Source organism: Jaculus jaculus, chromosome 2, assembly GCF_020740685.1.
Source record: "Jaculus jaculus isolate mJacJac1 chromosome 2, mJacJac1.mat.Y.cur, whole genome shotgun sequence".
NCBI classification, from domain to species: Eukaryota; Metazoa; Chordata; class Mammalia; order Rodentia; family Dipodidae; genus Jaculus; species Jaculus jaculus.
The window spans coordinates 121,833,640-121,853,884 of NC_059103.1; the positions used below are offsets into that span (position 1 = coordinate 121,833,640).

Consider the following 20,245-nt stretch of genomic DNA (forward strand, 5'->3'; position numbering starts at 1 on the left):
ACAGATACATCATACACACAAACATGTGCCCCAAAAGTCTCAGAAAACTAAACTGTGGACTTGAAAAATAGATAATGGTGTGCTACTAGAAACTGCCCAATGGCACTGACTGGTCTCTGGGCTGGAATCTTATTGCTACATTATCTTGGTTAAATCTCACAACCATCTCACTAGTGGACATATTCGCAGTTCAAGGTGAGTGAACTCAAGTAACACTGAGAGTAAGCACTCATATTCCCACCTTACCTACCTATTCTCTGTGCTGTGCAGCCCTGGGGGAGGGGCAATAAGAAGCTAGACACCGGCATCACAGAAAGATTCACAGGGATTGATTAAGGAATGCTAACTTTTATATTGCATTGAAACTGGATATAGACTGGATAGGAGATTAGAAAATGGTCACAAATGTTACATGGTAATATGGTAGAAGTCATAAAACCATCATGTTACGGAAGACAGAGACAAGTGACCCAGGAAGTGCTGGCTGGAGACCTTGAGCACAGACCCCAGGCAGTAGAGTTAGAATGAGAACACACTTTGCTTGTAGCACAAACCTGAGGTGGGATCCTAACTTTGACAGAACTTCATTTAACCTCCCTGATCTTCAGATTAGGCAATAACAGAACACTGCTCTAGAGTGGTAAACATTGCATATGATATGTTGAACATGAACGCCATGGGACATTAGACTGTAAATTCTATGATCATAGACTTAGGCATGGTGGCTCACAACTATCATCTCAGCACCTGGGAGGCTGAAATTGGAGGATCACTATGAATTTGAGATGAGCTTTGGCTAAAGGGTGAGTTCCAGGTCAGTCTGGACTACAGTGAGACCCTGCTTCAAAAAACAAAAATAAACAATAAATTCTATGATCACAGAGGAGATCAATTCTTTTTTTTTTAATTTTTATTTATTTATTTGAGAGCGACAGACACAGAGAGAAAGACAGATAGAGGGAGAGAGAGAGAATGGGCACGCCAGGGCCTCCAGCCTCTGCAAAAGAACTCCAGACGCGTGCGCCCCCTTGTGCATCTGGCTAACGTGGGACCTGGGGAACCGAGCCTCGAACCGGGGTCCTTAGGCTTCACAGGCAAGCGCTTAACCGCTAAGCCATCTCTCCAGCCCGGAGATCAATTCTTATGCAAAGCTCACCGGAGTATATTTCACAAATTATTCCCCTAAGTGGTCATGATGAAGATGTGTGTGAATGAGAGCACTTGAGTCTTTGGAAATGTTTTCAAGGGAACAAGAGACGATTAGACATGAAAGGAGAAGGGGAGCAGGAGGAGGTCAAAGGACATTATCAACATATAGTCTCTTCATGTCCAAAAGTGTCATAATGAAACAACTGTCCCCCAATACAATTAATGTGCAGCAGTAAGAAGTTGAGTCCATAGTTTTTGTACAGCACATATGTCTCCGTAGTTACTGTGAGAACAGCAGGCTGTTTGGAGCCCTGGTCCTGGAGCTAGAGATGAAATGGAGACTGCTTGGTCACTGTCCTTGGGGAGTTTGGCAAACATACTGGTACTAGAAGGTGGTGACTACTGGGGAGAATTAAAGTCATCAAAGTACTGAGAAATAACTGGTGAGGCTTGATGCTAAATGAGACATCTCTGTCATCTCTTCCAATGTTCAGGGAATATTGTGGAAGAGGTGATGGAAACAATGTAAAAGTCAGAAGATGCGTTGGAGTGCTTTGGAATGCTATCTTTTAGATGCAAAGAGAGTAGCCATTGTATTCACGATTTTTTTTGCTGTTACCTGCACAAGATTAAAAAAGTCTTGGGCCCATCAACATGTCATCATGGATGATGAAGGAGGGTTAAAAAAAAAAAAAAAAAAACAAGATCAAAATAGAAGAGAAATAGAGGGGATGAACATGATCAACATATTACATATTCTTTTTTTAAATAAATTTTTATTTGTTTAAGAGGAACATACAGAGAGGGGGAGAGAGAGAGAGAGAATATGAGTACACCAGGGCCTCCAGCCACACCAGGGCCTCCAGCCACTGCAAACGAACTCCAGATGCATTTATGACCTTGTGCATCTGGCTTACGTGTGTCCTGAGGAATCAAGCCTTGAACTGGGGTCCTTAGGCTTCACAGGCAAGCTCTTAACTGCTATGTCATCTCTCCAGCCCCAACATATTATTTTTAAAAAGAATATTTTATTTATTTATTTGCAAGCAAGGAGAGAGAGAGAGAGAGAGAGAGAGAGAGAGAGAGAGAACACCAGGGCTTCTAGCCACTGCAAACGAACTCCAGATACATGTTCCCCTTGTTCATCTGGTTTACATGGGTCCTGGGGAATCGAACTTGGGTCCTTTGGCTTTGCAGGCAAATGCCTTAACCGCTAAGCAATCTCTCCAGTCTTATCAACATATTATTTTCATGTATGAAAGTGTCATAATGAAACAAATCTCCTGATACAGTTCATGTACAGCAGTAAAAAGATGGGTCCATAGTTTTTGTAGAGCACATAGAGGAGGGTCTAGTTGGAAAGAAGAAGAGATTCAGTGAAAATGGCTAGAGAAGGGAGGACAAAAGAAAGTAATAGGTAGGATTATGATTAAAATGTTTTATGCACATGTATAAAACTGTCAATAAAAGTTTAAAATTTATTTATTTGTTTGAGAGAGACAGAAAGGGTGTGTGTAGTGGGGGGAGAGAGAGAGAGAGAGAGTGAGAGAGAGACTAGGTGTGCCTGGGCCTCTAGCCACTGTACATGAACTCCAGATGCCTGGGCCATTTTGTGCGTCTGGCTTACATGGGTACTGGGGAATCAAACCTGCATCCTTAGTCTTCACAGGCAAGCATCTTAAGAGCTAAGTCATCTCTCCAGCCCAAAAAGTTTAAAAAATAAAAATTAAATAAACATTTACTCCTCAAAGGAAAAAAAGATGGGGCTGTTATAAATGCTTTGTGTATATTAAGTCCATATACACAACTATATCAACCAGAGATTTCTAGTTTAAAAAAACCCAACTATATCAACCATAGAGTTCTATTTAAAAAAAAAAAAAAAGGGCTGGAGAGATGGCTTAGTGGTTAAGCGCTTGCCTGTGAAGCCTAAAGACCCTGGTTCGAGGCTCAGTTCCCCAGGTCCCACGTTAGCCAGATGCACAAGGGGGTGCACGCGTCTGGAGTTCGTTTGCAGAGGCTGGAAGCCCTGGCGCGCCCATTCTCTCTCTCTCCCTCTATCTGTCTTTCTCTCTGTGTCTGTCGCTCTCAAATAAAAAAACAAAACAAAACAAAACAAAAAAAAACTTTCACAGAACTCAGAATGCAGAGGTAGGAGAAATGCTATGGGTTCAAGGCCACCATGAGACTAGAGAGTGAATTCCAGGTGAGCCTGGGCTAGAGCAAATACCTGCCTAAAACAACAACAACAAAAACTTTAAAAAAGCTTTTAAAATGTGGAGATGGAAACACAGAAAACTTATTCATGGTGTCATAACTCCTAGGTACTGAATTCCAGATCTAAGGTCCATGAGTTCCATGGTGACTGTCTGTCATCAACATGAGATGGGTAATGGAGATATAGGATTAGATAACACAGAATAATGGTCCTCTGTGGAGCCAATCCAAAAGTTAAGAAGTCAATGAATACACATCACATTTTATGCATCTGACTCTACATGGAAAACTGAACCTGGGTCCCTTGACTTTGCCAGCAAGCGCCTTAACTGCTAAGCCATCTCTCCAGTCCACACAAAGCACATTTTAAGGAAGCGATAAGAGCTGCAGAGGAACAGTGTATTGTAGAGAGTGGAGGTTGCTTTAGACTGAGGAAGAAACAACCTTGGCTGGATTGAGATTACAAGAAGCATGTGACAGGGGTGAAGGAGAGGGCTCAGATGGTAGAAATGCTTACTATGCAAGTAACATGCTCTTATATTGGATCTCCAGAACTTGTGGAAAGCTGAATACAGTAGTACAAGTCCCTGTAATCTCAGTGAAAGAGATGAGAGGCAGAGACAGGCAAATTCCCACAAGTCTTCAGGACAGGTGGCCTGGAGAACACAGCAACGAGCAAGAGACTTTGCTGCAAACAAAGTGGAAGGCAAAGACTGATGCCTGTGCTGTCCTCTGACCTCCACATGTGTGTGCCATGGCACATGCATGTCTACATTCCCACACATGAACACATTCACATATCTGTATTATATAAACACACACAAAGATTTTCAAAAAAGAACTGTGTTTCAGAATATAAACCAGGAGTCCATGGACACATGTATCTAAACTCTATCACAAAATATTACAACCCAATAAGAACTACACCATTATCATCAACAACAAAACCCCAGCACAATTAGAAGTATGTAAAGGAGGGCAAGAAGGGTAGGAGTACAGATATGTTGAAAGTAGGATCTATGCATGTATTGAAATGTCATTGTGTATTGGTAAGTATAATACAATGCATTAGTAATTATAATAAAACTAAGTGAAAAAATCCATAAAATTAAAAAAAAACAGAAAAGGCTTGTATAGACATCTCTCCAAAGAAGATGTACCAATAACCGCAATGAGCACATGGAGGGATGCTCAGCAGTCATTCACTAGGGAAGTGCACATCAAAACCACAGTGGCATAATTTCTGGATGGATATGATCAAACATGTAACATAAGCAGCTGATGAGGATTTAAAGAAGTTGGACTCATACCTTATTGGTAAGACTCTAAAATGGTCCAAGCATATCAGAAAATAGTCGGCATTTCCTCAATATGACTACTAGCTATATGCCCATGAGAAATGAATATATATATAATATATATATAAATAAATATATATATAAATATATAAATGAATATATATAAATATATAAATGAATATATATATATTTTATATATATATATCTACCTAGGAAATTACATGAGAGTTCTGAGCAACATAATTCACAATTACCAGAATGTAAAAATAACCCACAAGTCTATCAACCAACAAATGGGAAATAAGTCACATGTGTAATCAATGCAATAGTAGTTAATGATAAACAAGAACAAAATATGGATAAATGCTAAAACAGAAATAAGCCTAGAAAATATTCTGATGACTGAAAGGAAGCCACAAAAGAGCATAGAGCATGTGATTTCAGGTCTACTAAACACTTTGGAGAAGGATATCTACATACTTGAGCTATTGGCTGTCTATAGCTGGGAGGGGTTTGAAAGAATGCTGAATAAGAAAGCACAGAGACTCACTGATTGTTGGCAATGGGCACATGATTCAGAGACCATTGCTCTTACAATTCACATCCCACACCCCTCATGGAATACCTGCAACCTCACTAAAGAGGGCCCTCAGTGGAGTGGGGGCAGAAAGGAGGGAAATGATAGTACCAACTCATAATATGTCCATACAAAGTATATTCATAATAAGAAACAAATAAATAAAAATTAAAAAGATTATGCTTGAGAGTACTGATTTTACATGAAAACAATGGATAAAATGTCAGTTATACCTTAATAAGTTTGTTTAAAAAGCAAGTGGAGCCAGAGACTATTTAAGAAGTTTATAATTTATTTGAAGTGTGACAGGAAGGTCTTGGTAAGTTTTGATTGAAGGCACAGAGCAGAGTAAACTTCTTGTAGATGACAAGTCAACAGGGCTGGGAAAGAGGGGCCTACAACAGGTGAATGATAAAAGTGAAGAAAAATCTAGCAGGGGTCCTGCCCCCAGTGTAAAAAAAAACCACAAGAGAGTGAGGCAAAGACCAGCACTTGCAAATAGAGGAACAGTCACCACTTTTCCTTTAACCTGCCCAATTGCCTGCATCTTTAAAACAGCCACATCCAAGAGGAAAACCCTGAGCCAGCTCTTCGTGTTCTCTGGGTTGCTCTCACAGCCTTCTGACTTTCTATGCCAGTTGTCAATTGTAGAAAAACTGAAAATGTAGGAGTTAAGTAGAACCTTCAGTTTTTAATACTATGATACAAATGTGATAGATAATAAAAACTGACATGCTAAAGAGACTTACAGCTTAAAACCATTTCGTACTTAGTCCATATAGAAGTTTACTACCTAATTTTGCAGGGTGATTTTGAGCTGATCAACTCTAAATGGAGTTTACAAATCATCCTTGCATGTATAAACATGTCTTCTGTGCCACGCTTCTCCTTCCCTCTGGGGTGGCAGAGGCCTCCTCCTTCCTCCTAAGCCTGGGTCACCCATTTCTTTTCTGCTTTCTTAATTATTTTTTGCTTCCATACTTTCAAACCTATATTATTTCAGTTCTTTCCTCTCAGCAGCTCTCATCTCCATGTTGCTATTTCTGTTCCTCAGAGTCAAACTTTGTAAAAGTACCCAGAATTTTCTTTTTCTTACTCAAGTTTCTTGTACAATTTACAAACATATAGCTTCCAATCTCTGATTCAATGAAGGTGTTCTGCTTAGAACCACTGAGCCTTTTTTCAGACAAAGCTAAGGGTATGTTATTAGTCATTTTCTGAACAATTAACACAACTGCTCAATCTTTCTCTGAGAAAATGTTTCTATCTGTGTTACGTCCCTGATTTCTCAATACTTCTGGCCTTCACCTAAATTCTTTCTTTGCTGATTCTCTTTTGCCATCTTTCCGTTTAGTGCTCATATTCCCAAGGTGTGACTTTGGGCTCTTCTCTCACTGTTTATGTTCCTAGGGAACTTTGTCCAAATGTCCATCTCTCCATCTCATTCTTGGATTTCATATATTCAGTATCAAGACCCAGTTGTCAAATATTCATTTTATAAAAATAACTCAACATCATTTTCTCTTTTCCTTTTGAATCTTCTGTCTTGATTAAGCATTCACTTGGTTAATCAAACCAGAGAGCTGCCATTTAAAACTTATGTCTGTATATGTATAGGACATGTGTATGCACATGTATTATATGTGATGTGTGCATGCCATGTCACAGTATACATGTGAAGGTCTGAGGACAACCTTGGGTCTATCTTCTCCAACCACCTTTGCATGAGAGAAGGCGTCCCTTGTTATCACTTGTTTGTTTGTTTAGCTTTGTGTACGTCAGTCTAGTTATCATAAGAGTTTTTAGATTCTTCTGGCTCTGCTTCCCATTTCCATAGGCTTACTGGGATCACAGATACATATACCATTATGTATACAGCTTTATGTGGGTACTGAGAATTGAGCTCAGGTTGGCAGCCTGGCAACCAAGTGCCTTTAACTGCTGAGCCATCTTCCCAGACAAATAGCTGTCCTTTTTAACTTACTTGTATGTGTGTGCATATGTATGTTTCTTGGGATCCAATTCAGCGCATTGAACATGCTAGGCAAGTGTTATACTCTGATATACACTCAAAGCCCTCACTAATGTCACTTTCCTGGTCTTCAAGTTGTTGTACTGGGTTTTCCTCTCTCACTGTGACCTGCATAAAAGCAGCACAAGCTACAAGGTACCCTATCTTTGTGTGTGTGTTCTGCTCTGGTGTGAGCACTCAGGTCATCTCCTACTTGCTTGACAAAGTTGACACAACATAGTAGGTCTCAGTGAATTTCAATAAATTATATTAGAGTGCCTCTCCTATGAGATCTTCTCTCTAAAAGAGAGGCAATGGCTCAAGGCCATAGTAATTTTCAGGCTGCAGCTTCATCTGGTAGAGGAAACTAGAACTGACCATACCTGGTGGCGAACTCTTAGTCCACATACTTTGAGGTTGAGAGCTAGTGTAGGACTGCATCTGGCCACAGCCTCATTAACAAATCTACTGTCATAGAAACAGTAACCCAAGCTGTACTGAAGGTTTTGCCTGTGCCATTTGCTCTGTACTGATTCACAAGGTCCTCAGGGCCACCTGCTGTGGCTCGTGTGCTTTTTCTGCACTTTAAATTCTGCCCAGGCACACAAATATTTCTTAGTCAACAGATAATACCTAACCCAAACAACCTTCACCTCTGATATTTGCAGTTTTACTTTCTCTTGGACACTATGGTAGATAAAATAAATGCACAAATGATTTTAAATCACATTCAGTGGGGAGAAGATATTTTAATCTTTGGTGAATTTGTAATGTCTATCTAGGAAGAATTATAATACTACATTTGAAACAATTAATTCTGAAATGCCCTTTTTCTTACCACTTATGCACTTCTCAATTATGTTCAAATTTAGTTCGGTACTAAGAAAAATAAGATGATTTTTTAAAAGTTTCTCTTATAAGGATTTTTGACAAAACTTATCAATTAGAATATACATTTGACATGTGTTGAAAAAGATGAAAAATGTTAATTTTATATAGTAATGTAAGGAAACAATATGATCGTGTATAGCAATAATGGACTAATTACAATCTGAAGTATAAGAAAACATATGCTGCAATGTGTCTAAACATGTTGTAGCCTATAATCCAGGATTTCAAATAGTTGTTTAAAGTAATGGTGCCTTCTTTCAAGTGATTGATGACAAGCTCACAGAGAAAAACTATGTGAGCAAAATGTGTGTCAGTTACACATAATTTCCTGGGGCTAAAGTGCCCAGACTGAGTTGGCCTTTCCCCTGCAGCCATGGAGTCACGGCAGGTGCGTGCCAGGTGTGAGGTCCTCAGGAGTGTAGCTTCCTTATCTCTGGGTAGGGCACTCAGCATACTTTGTGCTATAGGCTGTTTCTGTGATGGTGGTGGTTGTGAGAATTACAAGAATTTATAGATATAAAATAGGAGAGTGGTTGGCTTTTTATCAGTGTGATATTATTAGTAGTATTATAAAAAATGTTTTCTGTTTGACACCAAAATACACAGAGGGGGAATTCAATTATCAGATGCTTCTTGGGATTTATGTTTATACTCACAGATCTCACTGTTTGGCCAAATGCTTATCCCAGGTTGATGTGTTACATTGGAGCTAAAGTTCATGTGGTTCTAGGAACAGGCTATTTCTGATATCAAGGCTAATTGGTGTGCTAAATATGTGTGTCTTGGAGAAACATTATGAGTATTTATGATGTCTTTGAATTATTTTTAAAAAAAATAGTTAGATACTTTTAGTATTAAAAGCTCATTCTTATAGGATTTGGGGGAGAAAAGGAACCCAAGAGGTCACCTTTAATGCGACAGATGTTACTGATTAGGAAAATAAAGCAACTTGTCAAGTCACTTCATCAGATTCATTCAACTTCTTAATGATATTTAACTATAATAGAATCCAGATGAACTGGGACCTAGTATCATTTGACAAGTGTATAGCTGATATGAACTTTTTTTTTTAACCTGTACTCTGCTTTCATAGAGCATGGGGAAGATTAAGGACAGGGGCTCAAGTTTCCATCCTGTTAGGGACATAGGAAACACACTCAAATGTCTCAGTTGCAATTGCTTCCTCTGTAAAAATAGATGCAATTCTAATGAACAATAAATGATATAATCCACGTACAGGACTTGACCCAGAAGTTGGCACATGATGAGGCAGTGGTAGATGCTAAGAGCCATCATTATTATTTTGAATATTCATATAGTTCACTATTTCTTTTTCTTGGTTTTCAAATGCCAGAAAATAATTTTGGCTGATGTTTTTATAGGTGTGTATGTGTGTGTGTGTGTGTGTGTGTGAGAGAGAGAGAGAGAGAGAGAGAGAGAGAGAGAGAGAGAGACAGAGAGAGACAGAGATGTCTCCATCATCTGATGGGGCTTAGTCCCAGGATCTGATGATGTCTCCAAACTCTCTTCCACTGATTTGCATTCTGCTGTGATTTGTCTAATTTGACTAATTCTAGTCTTCCCCAAAACTTCACCCTTTTGTAGTGTTATGGTTGATTGGTTGATAAAATTGGATTATGGAGAAGTATTCCCAAGGAAGCAAGTGAATCAGATATGGAATCTCATCTCACCAAACTGCAAATGTTTACCATCACAGAGAAGGTCCAAAAGATCATTTCTGTGGTGTGAAATATGACTACTGCATGGTTTCATGCAAAACAAAATTATAATCATGCTTGGAATCTAACCTTGAAACCAAAAGATGTATGTCAAATTGTTTATGCTCTTTATAAACTGAAATTTGGAATATAAGGTTTCTTAACTGAATATATTCCAGAAAAATAAAATAAAAAATAAAAAGTAAAACTAGGTAAAACATATAGGAATTTTCTATAAATACCAACATAAGCAATATGTGGAAAGGTTTGTGTGTGTGCATGTGTGTGTGTGTGTGTGTGTGTGTGTGTGTGTGTGTTCATTTTGATGAGACTTGAAACCTGCCTTTGGGAAGTACAATGACAGAGCTTTAATCTCTAGGGTAAAAAAGTCCCAAATATCATCGAAGCTAGGATCATTCTTCATGAAGTCAAAAAGAAAAAAAAATAGGAAAGGGAAAAATAACTTCTTGTACCACTAAAAATAAGCAGTACAGCAACTACAATCCCCATTCTTTCATTTCCCCAGGTCTGACATTCTGCAGATGACCGCCCTTATTTGTCCCTACATGTTTTCCAAAATATAAAAGTGAAATAGAGTCCCAAGGGCACTGTACTTGAAAGGTTATGAGAGTTAGAGAATTTTAACCATGCCTGCCAAATCAGCAGATGGCTTGTGATTATAATTATATGCATCAATAAAATGAATAATCTTTACAAAATTTGAATTTCTACTAAAGTAAGGGATTTAGTAAGCAGATGCAACAGAATGCATTTTCTTTAACCCTTTTGGTAGACACTGGTATCTTACACACACACACACACACACACACACACACACAAGCGCACGCACACGCACACACACACACACACCAAGAGTTCTATGTCTAATAGGTTGTATACTCCATTTTTTTCCTCTTTCTAGAGTAATTACACTGTCAATCTTTCCCTGATTTCATTTTCTTCATGAGAATATTTCACCCTCACCTCATTTTCATTCTTCAGAATGGAAATATTAAGTCTAATTCCCTACCATTGTTTGATGTTTGAAAGAGGAAAATTTTAAAGAGGTAAATACCTCCATTCTAATTCATACCACATATGCCATAGAAACAAAAAAAGCAAAGAGTAGATGCATCTTTCTAGCTAATGACATTTATTTACAAATTAGCTTTTCAACAGCAATTTTTTCTTTCTCTTTTTTGTTTTCCCATTCTCAATTTACATTCCAGGAATGAAAATATTATTTATTCTATTTAAGCAATTAACCATTTAACGATTTCATCTTGGTCTTGCTCTCTGTAACATTATAAGCAATGGTGACTAAGTTCTGCTTAGGGCAGGCATGAATTCACTGACATAGGCACTGGACATGTATTAACAGAAAAAATAAAGAGGTGAGGTTTGGCATACTGGCATTTAGCCATGCAGAAAGCCTCATATTTAGAAATTTAACTTAAGCTTTGTAACTTTAAATTTTAGAAGGGGTTGAAAATATACTACAAAAAATATGTCGTAGCTTTTGGGTGTGTGCGGAATATACTATCAATGTTTATCATGGTATTATCAAGTCTAACTCTTCATTAGAATACCTCTCTCCAAGAGATGAAAAATGATAGTTAAAAGTTTGGAGAAAAGGTGTAGTTAACTATCAACTTTATTCTACTATCTAAACCAAATAAATAATAGTATGCTATAATCTAAAAAGCTATAATAGTATTACAGTTAATTTTACTTAATAGTGTAAATAATTTAAAAAATTCTTCGTAGGTATTGATATTTTTGTCTATCCGTGAGATTTTCCTGTAGGCCTAAGGTATACAAAATCATAAATTTCTCTTAACAACAAAATTCTCTCAAAGTTACAATTTAAATATGTAGATCAGTATATCACACCAATCTGAAAAGTTAAACTAAAAAGTAATAAATTTTAGCTGAAAAGCTTATTGATTTATTGCAATGTTTGACAATATTCAAATACTTATAAAAATTCAAATATCTCTTAGAGTTCACCGGAATGCAATTTTACCTCTTATGAAAACATCTTCAGCATTACATTACGTTAAAGTATTTTTATACAGATAAAATAAACTAAAATATTTTTCAATAATTATATTTTTGAAGAACAAAAACATACTTATTTTTAAGGTCAAATTAAAAGGAATGTAAATCAAGATATTAAATAAATAACAAAAGGGCAAAAAGTAAAAAATATTAATAAACATTAATAATAAGAATAAATTTGTCTTGGTAAGGAAACTTTGCTATAGTTACTTAAAGTGCAGATATTTCACTTTTTATTTGAATGACATTAAATACTACTTATAGAAAGTTTAAGTTGAAGTACAACAGAATCCTAATATGATTTTTGATAGTTACTAAAACTGTATAAAAATTCAATTTAGCCACACATCCTTAATATATATTTAGAACTTTGAATGTGTTACCTTAGATTTGGTATGAGCATGCAGCCACATAAAACGAAAGTGACGCAATCCTTGAAGGAATTTCACAGAACTGGGGGCTCTAGAAATGAAACCAGGAGAAACGATCTCACACTATGGAAGCAAATGCACAGAGGTGTGTAGCATGACAATGACATGTCCACTTGCTGTCCAAACACCAAGTACAAGTTAAAAACTGCAGAAAGAGGTTTGATACACCTTATTAAATTACTCACATAAGTTACAACACAATTTATCTCTCCCACTTAGTTACACATAGCTCCCATTAAACAGATCAGGAAACTGAGGTCTTGAAAAGTTAAAGAACGTATTCAGGATCACAGATTCAGGGGAAGAACAAAGTTTCGAAGACATGAAATCAAGAACAGCCTATCATAAATTCTTATACGACTTTATATCACTATATAGTATTTGTACTGACTGTCTTATTCTCTAGTCAACATTTCTTACTCTTCTTTGACTGTGGATTCTTGTTTTTTCCACAGCACCTACCAAAATCCTTAGAAGCAGGCAGCTGAATACTCATTTGTTAAAACAGTGAATTAGAACAATAGGTCAGTTACATAAAGTTTCCTTCCATTAGCATACATCAGGTTCCTTACATTTCTTTAGAGAAAGAAGCTGTACAACAGGTAGCAATAGTTTCATAGTTAAATCTAAAATTTTTTAATGTAATATTTGTGGAAACAAATATGCATAAACCCAAATTACTGGCCTGTGCCCTTTGATCTTAATAACACAGTCCTATTTTGTCCTGAATGGCAGCTAAATATCCATAAAGTAAATCTACTGTCTCAATCACAGACGAGCAACTTACAGACTTCAGTCAAGTGTGCCATGGTCTGCTGTGACAGACAGGATGAAGCAAGATAGTTATAGTCACCCCAAAACTGTGCTTTATGGAACCTTCACCCTTGCATTAACAAGATGAGGGTGAACATTAGCAACTATGGAACATCAGTTATAACACAGGTGATTTAAGGGCAGAAAGAACCTCGTACAAGTCTCATGCATAAAAGAGTGAACTAGTGCCAAACTCTGCCCTAAACTGAAATCACTAGCAAGCAAGTGTAGCCATTATCAGATGGCTTGCTTTTTCCACAATTCTTACCTTATGACAGGCATGTAGAAGGGATGACATATCAGAAAAATCTCAACTTAGTAAAATCAAAACTTAGCTTTCCTGCATAAATCTCACTTGAAATCAACAGAACATTATTACACTATCTTCTTTATGAAATTTATTTCCTACACATTATTTTTACTTTGAATAAAGTCTGCAATGTATACTATGTACACAGAGACATGCATAGACTTAAGTTATATTAATAAAATGAAGACTGAGGATACATTCAAAGGAGGAAAAGTTTGTCAAAAGAGAAATGATAAAGAAGCATGTAACCTTTGGTCATCTAGACCATCTCATAAACCTATACTATGTATTTATTGTGAATATTAATATGCATTTACTGTGTATCAAAATATTTCTGTCTCTTTCTCTCTCGACATATATATATATATATGTTCCAGTACAAGTAATGCAGGTTACCATTCAATTTCTACATAATACAGTTTTAATTCAGGGGCAGATCATTATGAAATTCCATTCTAAATATTAAATGACAGTGCCTTTAGAAATTAATCTGAAGACATATTATGAAGATATATATTTTAAAACACATTTCCATGTTAACAATACTTTAAAAATGTTTTGTATACAATTGTCAAGAGTTTATTAAATCATTGACAACACACTTAGCTGACAGTTTTTAGAATAAAATATTTAATTTACCTGAATGTCTTGTAACAATATCATCCTCTTTTGAACTAAACATCTTCTGAATACCCACATCTAAAGCAGACAGACATTTCAGCCAGGCAAACAAGACTTTCTGGCAACTTCTTGCTGCCATATTTCTCTGAAAGGATCCTGCAATGCTACACTAAAATACTGTAAGTACATTTTTTCTAAGGAAAGAGGAAACCTGCTTCAGTGTCAGATAGCTTTGATTTTTCTCCCAAGTACTGCAAGCAAATAACTACCAATCCTCTTCAATAGCACATACTCACTACCATGATTTTATCTCCAGAATTGACAGAACTGAATGCACAAGCAAAAGAGGAGCTTTTATTTTCTTATTTTGCTGTGTTTGACTGATTAACTGATTTTCAAGACAAAACTGATCAAGGAAATGGATTTTCCATACATGATTTTAAATATGCATTAAAGGCTGGGGCAATTTTATGTCATCAAGAATGAACTTCACTGTGTACATTCACATCCCCGTTCCCACTCTGTTTTACAAGCAGCAGGACAAAGTAAAATTAAAGTTGCCTAGTGCATTTGAAAGTTTTCAAACCTGGACTCACACCTGTACAGTAGTTATCTGTCAAGGCACCCTTGTCTCCAACAAATAGCCCACCTCTCAAATTCATGTTCACTTGCCATAGGGAATACACTTGACTTCTAAAATTTACAAACTTTTGTGAAACAGCAAAACAATATCACAAGGACAACAGAATCAGAGCACTGATCACTGAAGCGGTATTTCCAGAAGTGATAGCAAAATCCCTTCATGCTGGCCCACTTGTCAAGAAATGGACTTTCGGCCCCACGGTTAGGCTCAGATTTGTTCCACTTTCTCCCTAGGGCTTAATTTCCAGACTGACTTACCGGTGCCTCCTAGCCTTTGTTCTGCTTCTCTCGCTGACATCAGGGAAGCAGTGATGTAGAATAAAGCAGGGTGGGCTAGGTTAGTCCAGTGTTTGTGTGGTGTGTGGTGTGCGGGGACACTCTGTGATACTCTAGTGAGCTGTAAGCTTTTTTTGTAGGCTTTGTGTCATTTACTTAACGACCAATCTCATTAGCTGCCAGGGTACAATGGGCTGATGCATTTTCTATGTACATACTCTACACAGTGACCCTCAAGGTTGCCGAAGGTCTATTTAATCAGTCAAATACTGAATATATTTGCAGTAAATCACTAAAAAAAATATAAAAAATATGGGACTACAGAGGTATCTCACAGGCTTAATATTTACTCGTGCTTATTCACAGGTAATAAAATGCATGCATATTTAGCCAAAATGAGGGCTGAACAGATGGAGATGAATTGTCTACTTTGCACTGATGACCTTAATTTTAGGAAACTTTCGGAATCAGAGATATTGTCTCCTAACAAGGAATCAGGGGTTTAAATTGAATTTTCTTAGTTCAATTGTATTAAGCATGAGGAAAAATAAAATCACTTTCCTTAGCAGTTTGTCCTTTCTCACAGCTCACTCCCACCTTCATCCTGCCCTCTGCCCAAGCAGTCCCAGAACTGGCAAAGTTGCGTTTCTGCCCCCTTTACTTGCAAGGTAAAAATGCTTTTAACTCCTATGAAAAATGAAATGCTGAGAGCCCTCTGAATGACGACAGCTGTCCATAAGTATCAGGGAGAGTTCTATTGTCCAGATTGTCCCTGGGTAAAATGAATACTTTACAGCAGAGGCTGTTCAGCTTGGCTGAAGAGTGTGGGGAGAAGGGGAGGAGGTCACTGGAGATTTCACACTAATTTAATCTGGGAAAAGGACAGGCTCTGCATCTCCCCTGAACAGACTGGCAGCAATCTGGGCCCCCACAGAACTATCTCCTTTTGCCTGTGCTCTATTTATTCCTTATCTCTGTTTACCAACCGCTAGGTCCCTTTCATTCACACCACGAGGCCGTTTTCCTACTATCAGTCAGCAGCTGACACTGTGGAAGAGCCTCAAAGGCAAAAAGAAAAAAAAAAAAGATCAAAACTAAACCAAAGCTGTCTAAACAATGCAACAGTACAAGTAAATGCATAAACCCTGATTCTTAACCCAACCCACAGGGTGCAAACAGAACCTTTATACTAAATCCAACAAACCCACCACAGTGAGCTATGGGCCACAGAAAAAGAAAAGTCAAAACACCATTCATGAAATCACCATCCAAAAAGAGTGGCTAAAATGCACAGTGGCCCCCAAAGTATCTTTGGTCTTTGGGACACTTATCTCTATCATAAATCAACTGTCAACCAAGAAACAGTTACCTTGCCAAGAAAGGTAAGCTATATGTTTCTAAGGAGCCCTCCCCCCTTTTCATTAAAATGCCAGCAGTTAGGAAAACCCACCCACATGATTATAAACTAAAGTAAGATAGAACATCAACTTTCTAATACCTCATATCACCAGCTGGGTGAGGTTTGAGAGTCGAGGCACCAAAGCCCCTTTATACTTTATACTTGCATAAGGTACAAAAAGTCTTGTACCGTCCAGCCAATTAAATAGCGTGCCCATGTGTTGTGTATTTTATCTGTTTATGCCAAAATTAATATGGCAAAGGAGTTGTACTTCAAGTACAACTTTTTCAATCTTTTGAATCAGGCTGCAGTGGGTGACTAAAATCAGACTAGGCAAAGAATGAGAGCCATGGAAGAGGAAAAAACAAAACTAGCATTTTATTTTTTTGACCTTACAACCCTGGGTAAACATAAATGTTGAATCTAAAATGTGATCTACCTCTATAAAAATGCAAGTAATTTTGGATATTTCAATAAATGAAAGAGGCTACATGCTTACTATAGATATGTCCTTGAAGGGAGGTACTCACTTCGACAATATTATGTGTCAGTATATCTGCATATGTACATGTTTTCAGCATAGGTATACACTGCCTCCCACAGATACATGGTGCAAGGTGAAAATGCTCATAGATTCTATTGCCTATGGTTCCCTACATTAAAAATGGAGACTTTCATCTCTTTGAGTGTTTTTTTAGCATCAAAATGATTGGAAATGATTCATTATTGTTATAAGATTCAACATCATATTGACTCAATCACTAAGACCTTTACCAGGAAAGGGAAGATGATGTAGCTCATTATCTAAGATGATCAATTGGACTAGATTTCAGTTTGTGTTTTCACCTATATGCATTATGAGCAATGAAGTCTTTACTACTTGGATCCTTTTTTCCAAATGAATTAATGAATTAAATTTATCCTTTCACCAGCTGCTAGGCAGCAGATGGAACCATTTCTGAAGCCTTGTTGAATTCAATCCATAAAACTCATTTCCTAGGATTAGCAGTCCAAAGTTTCTTTTAATGTTTATATACCACTTGGGATTTTGAATCTCATGATGTTAAACTTTCAATTTAACTATTCTTTCTGCATTTCATATCAAACAATTATGATCTTTTGGATTTCTATAGCAGAGATGGAAGGTCACCTAAGGACAAGAATTAATTTCAAGAGCAATAAAGTTATGCAAGTTACATTTTTTGATATGTTTGTTCACATTGCTGTAGTACCATAGAGACTGTTTGTGCTCTGCTTTCATATTAATGTCAGCCTACATAGTTATGTATTTGATATCTGTGCATTTTGTTTATTTATACTTGACTAATTTAAAGTTGCAATCATGGAGCACTCATTAACATTATGAAAGTTTGAACTTTCATTAGGCTTTGCAATTTGGTTATGAATGGAGTTGTTAGGTTTTCTGGAAATAACTGCTATATTTGGCATGTTAATTAATTTGATAAGAATATAATCTTGAGTTTAAAAAATGGAGATAAACCAATTACACAGCATACAGAGATAATGCAGTTTTTAAGTCAACTCTGAATAGCAGGCTACCTTGGACAGCTCCAAACATTCTAGTCCTTCCTGGGTAACTTGCACGTGTTTCCTATAAGAGGAAGCACAAACCTGTAAATCTTTCTGGTTGCTGTTATAGCAGAGCACTAACAGCCACTATCAAAGAAGTCTTTTCCAACAGAACTGAGTTAGAACCTCATAAAAAGTTCCAGTGTAGTTTAACATGTTTCAGATACAGCTAATCCCATGCTCTCCAAGACACAGTATATCCAAATTTAAAATATAAAAGCTTTTAAGCTTAAAATAATGCTCCTGCTGTAACATAAATATGACTTAAAAAAGAGTGAATCCTCTTATGTGCAACAGTGGTTTCCGCTAATTTGGCACAAGAAATCTATATTAATCTAATATTGTAGTAAGCCAAGAAGGCTTCATAATAATAATTGCTCAGTAATTGAATATTTAGAAGAAGGAGAAAAGAGAGCACTGGTAATCTTATAGGTCACAAGCATAAAAGTAGGATACTGTACAGATGATATGTGTAAGGGTTAGAAAACAAAGTTAGAGAAAGTCTAATTTCAATCTTATTTTAGATTCTGAACTTGATTATTCCCTGGAAATTACTTATTAGTCCCAATTCTAAAAAAGAATCTATAGAATTACATCCAAGATTTTTTTTACCAATTATTTTCTTTCAATCTACAGGATTAACAGTCTGATACTTAGTATATAAGATAGTTAGTACAACTTTTGTGACAATAAGCTACTATTATTAAAAAACAAAGTTTGGAGAAGTTGTATCATATACTTTGTCTATTCCTTACTTTATTTTTTGAAATTGAAAGTAAAGATCCCCATACCCATTTAGGAAACTTTGGCCTATTCCCATGCATATCAAAGCAAGCATCCGTAATAGATGCTTTGTGAAGACAAAAGAACTATGTGAACTGTACTATTCATCAAGGTATTTGAAATTTTTCTCTGTCCCAAGTAATATTTCACTGAAATAATCTCCCTGCAAATTTTTGTTCAAGGTTGGTGTTATATCTTTCTCATTCTTCAGGCTTTTTAATATTATACTTTAACTTTCTGCAGAGCCTTCTGACATGCCCATCTATCAAAAAATGAACTGTATCATTTTTTAAAGGCGACTGTTCTTATTCAATTCTTTAAATATTTAAATATAAGATTTATATTCCCTAATCATCAATTTAAATATTTTGAGGATGTCCCACAAACTTGTTCCCTATGAATACCTAATACCAGAAATTTCAGAAAACCTCTTTTTGATCATGATTATTCATGTAAAATTCTGTTAATCTCTCAGCCCTGGAAAGATCTCCTTCAGTTCTAAACAGATGTCAGATTTGGGATCTCACGGGTAGTTTTTGTGATCTCATACATTACTTATACTTTACTTTTTTTTTTTTTTTGCAGATATAAGAGGTATACTGTCTCATAGCAAGTATTCGCTGTTGTAAATTCACATATTTCAAAAATGTACATGAACAAAGGCGTTAACTGATGCAGTATAAATGCAATTGCACCATGACATTTTATTCTGAAATACTCCTCAAAGCAGATACAATAATCTTTTTTTTTTTTTTTTTTGGAGGTGGGAGAAAGGGAGAGAGAGAGAGAGAGGGAGAGAGAGAGAGACAGAATGAATTTAAAATAATGGCAAATATACATGAAAACAAAAGTTCAAAACATACAACAGAAAAGCCATGGACACTTCAACCTTGGGCAGCGCCTCCCCAGCCCACCCCTGTCAGAAACAAAAGTAGCTGTTCACTGTTTGACATGAAAACTTACTCAGTAGCTCAGAGACTCAAACACCAGGGTGAACAGTACGCAGCTGAAAAGTTTTAAACTTACTTTTTTGTGTGTTTCCAAAACTTATATTTTTCTCCTCCCTTGTGTGCTGAAAGGAAAGACTAAAGCTGTTTCTTTGAAAGGTAGTTCCCATGATATGACATCCAGTGCCTTTGACTGCTTAGAGATAAGCACCTGCGTGTGTAGCCCTCCTTACGTCACACCTCCCTATTCAGACCTTCTCAATATGATTCACATTTGCACATCAACAGCCTCATGCGCATACACAGATTTTTTTTCGGCTCTGGGCCCAAAACTTTCACTTTAATTTTCATCACATGATTGCTGTGGCATATGTCCTTCCAAACCGCCCATATATCAGTCATCATGCAAATGAGATGGAATATCACTCCTCTGCAGCAGATGGCCAGGGATGATAACAATGGCTCAACAGAGGAGATTCAATGTCCCTGACTTTATCGCCACGGCAACAAC

The 20,245-nt window shown here is 36.8% G+C and overlaps 1 protein-coding gene across 21 annotated transcripts in view; it reads right to left on the reverse strand.

The window, feature by feature from the left end:
- The window catches only part of St18 (ST18 C2H2C-type zinc finger transcription factor), a 130,567-nt gene extending 110,610 nt beyond the window's left edge, over positions 1 to 19,957 (reverse strand). For 12 of the 21 annotated variants that reach the window (XM_045143595.1, XM_045143610.1, XM_045143598.1 and 9 more), the window contains exons 1-2: positions 19,814 to 19,957; positions 12,306 to 12,384 (exon numbers count right to left, since the gene is read on the reverse strand). The gene's annotated coding sequence lies outside the window, so the exon portion shown is untranslated. Of the gene's footprint in view, positions 1 to 12,305; positions 12,385 to 14,115; positions 14,313 to 14,997; positions 15,112 to 19,813 lie in introns of those variants that run through there. The other 9 variants (XM_045143611.1, XM_004653367.2, XM_045143608.1 and 6 more) reach the window with 5 other exon arrangements.
- Positions 19,958 to 20,245: the final 288 nt, after the last annotated feature.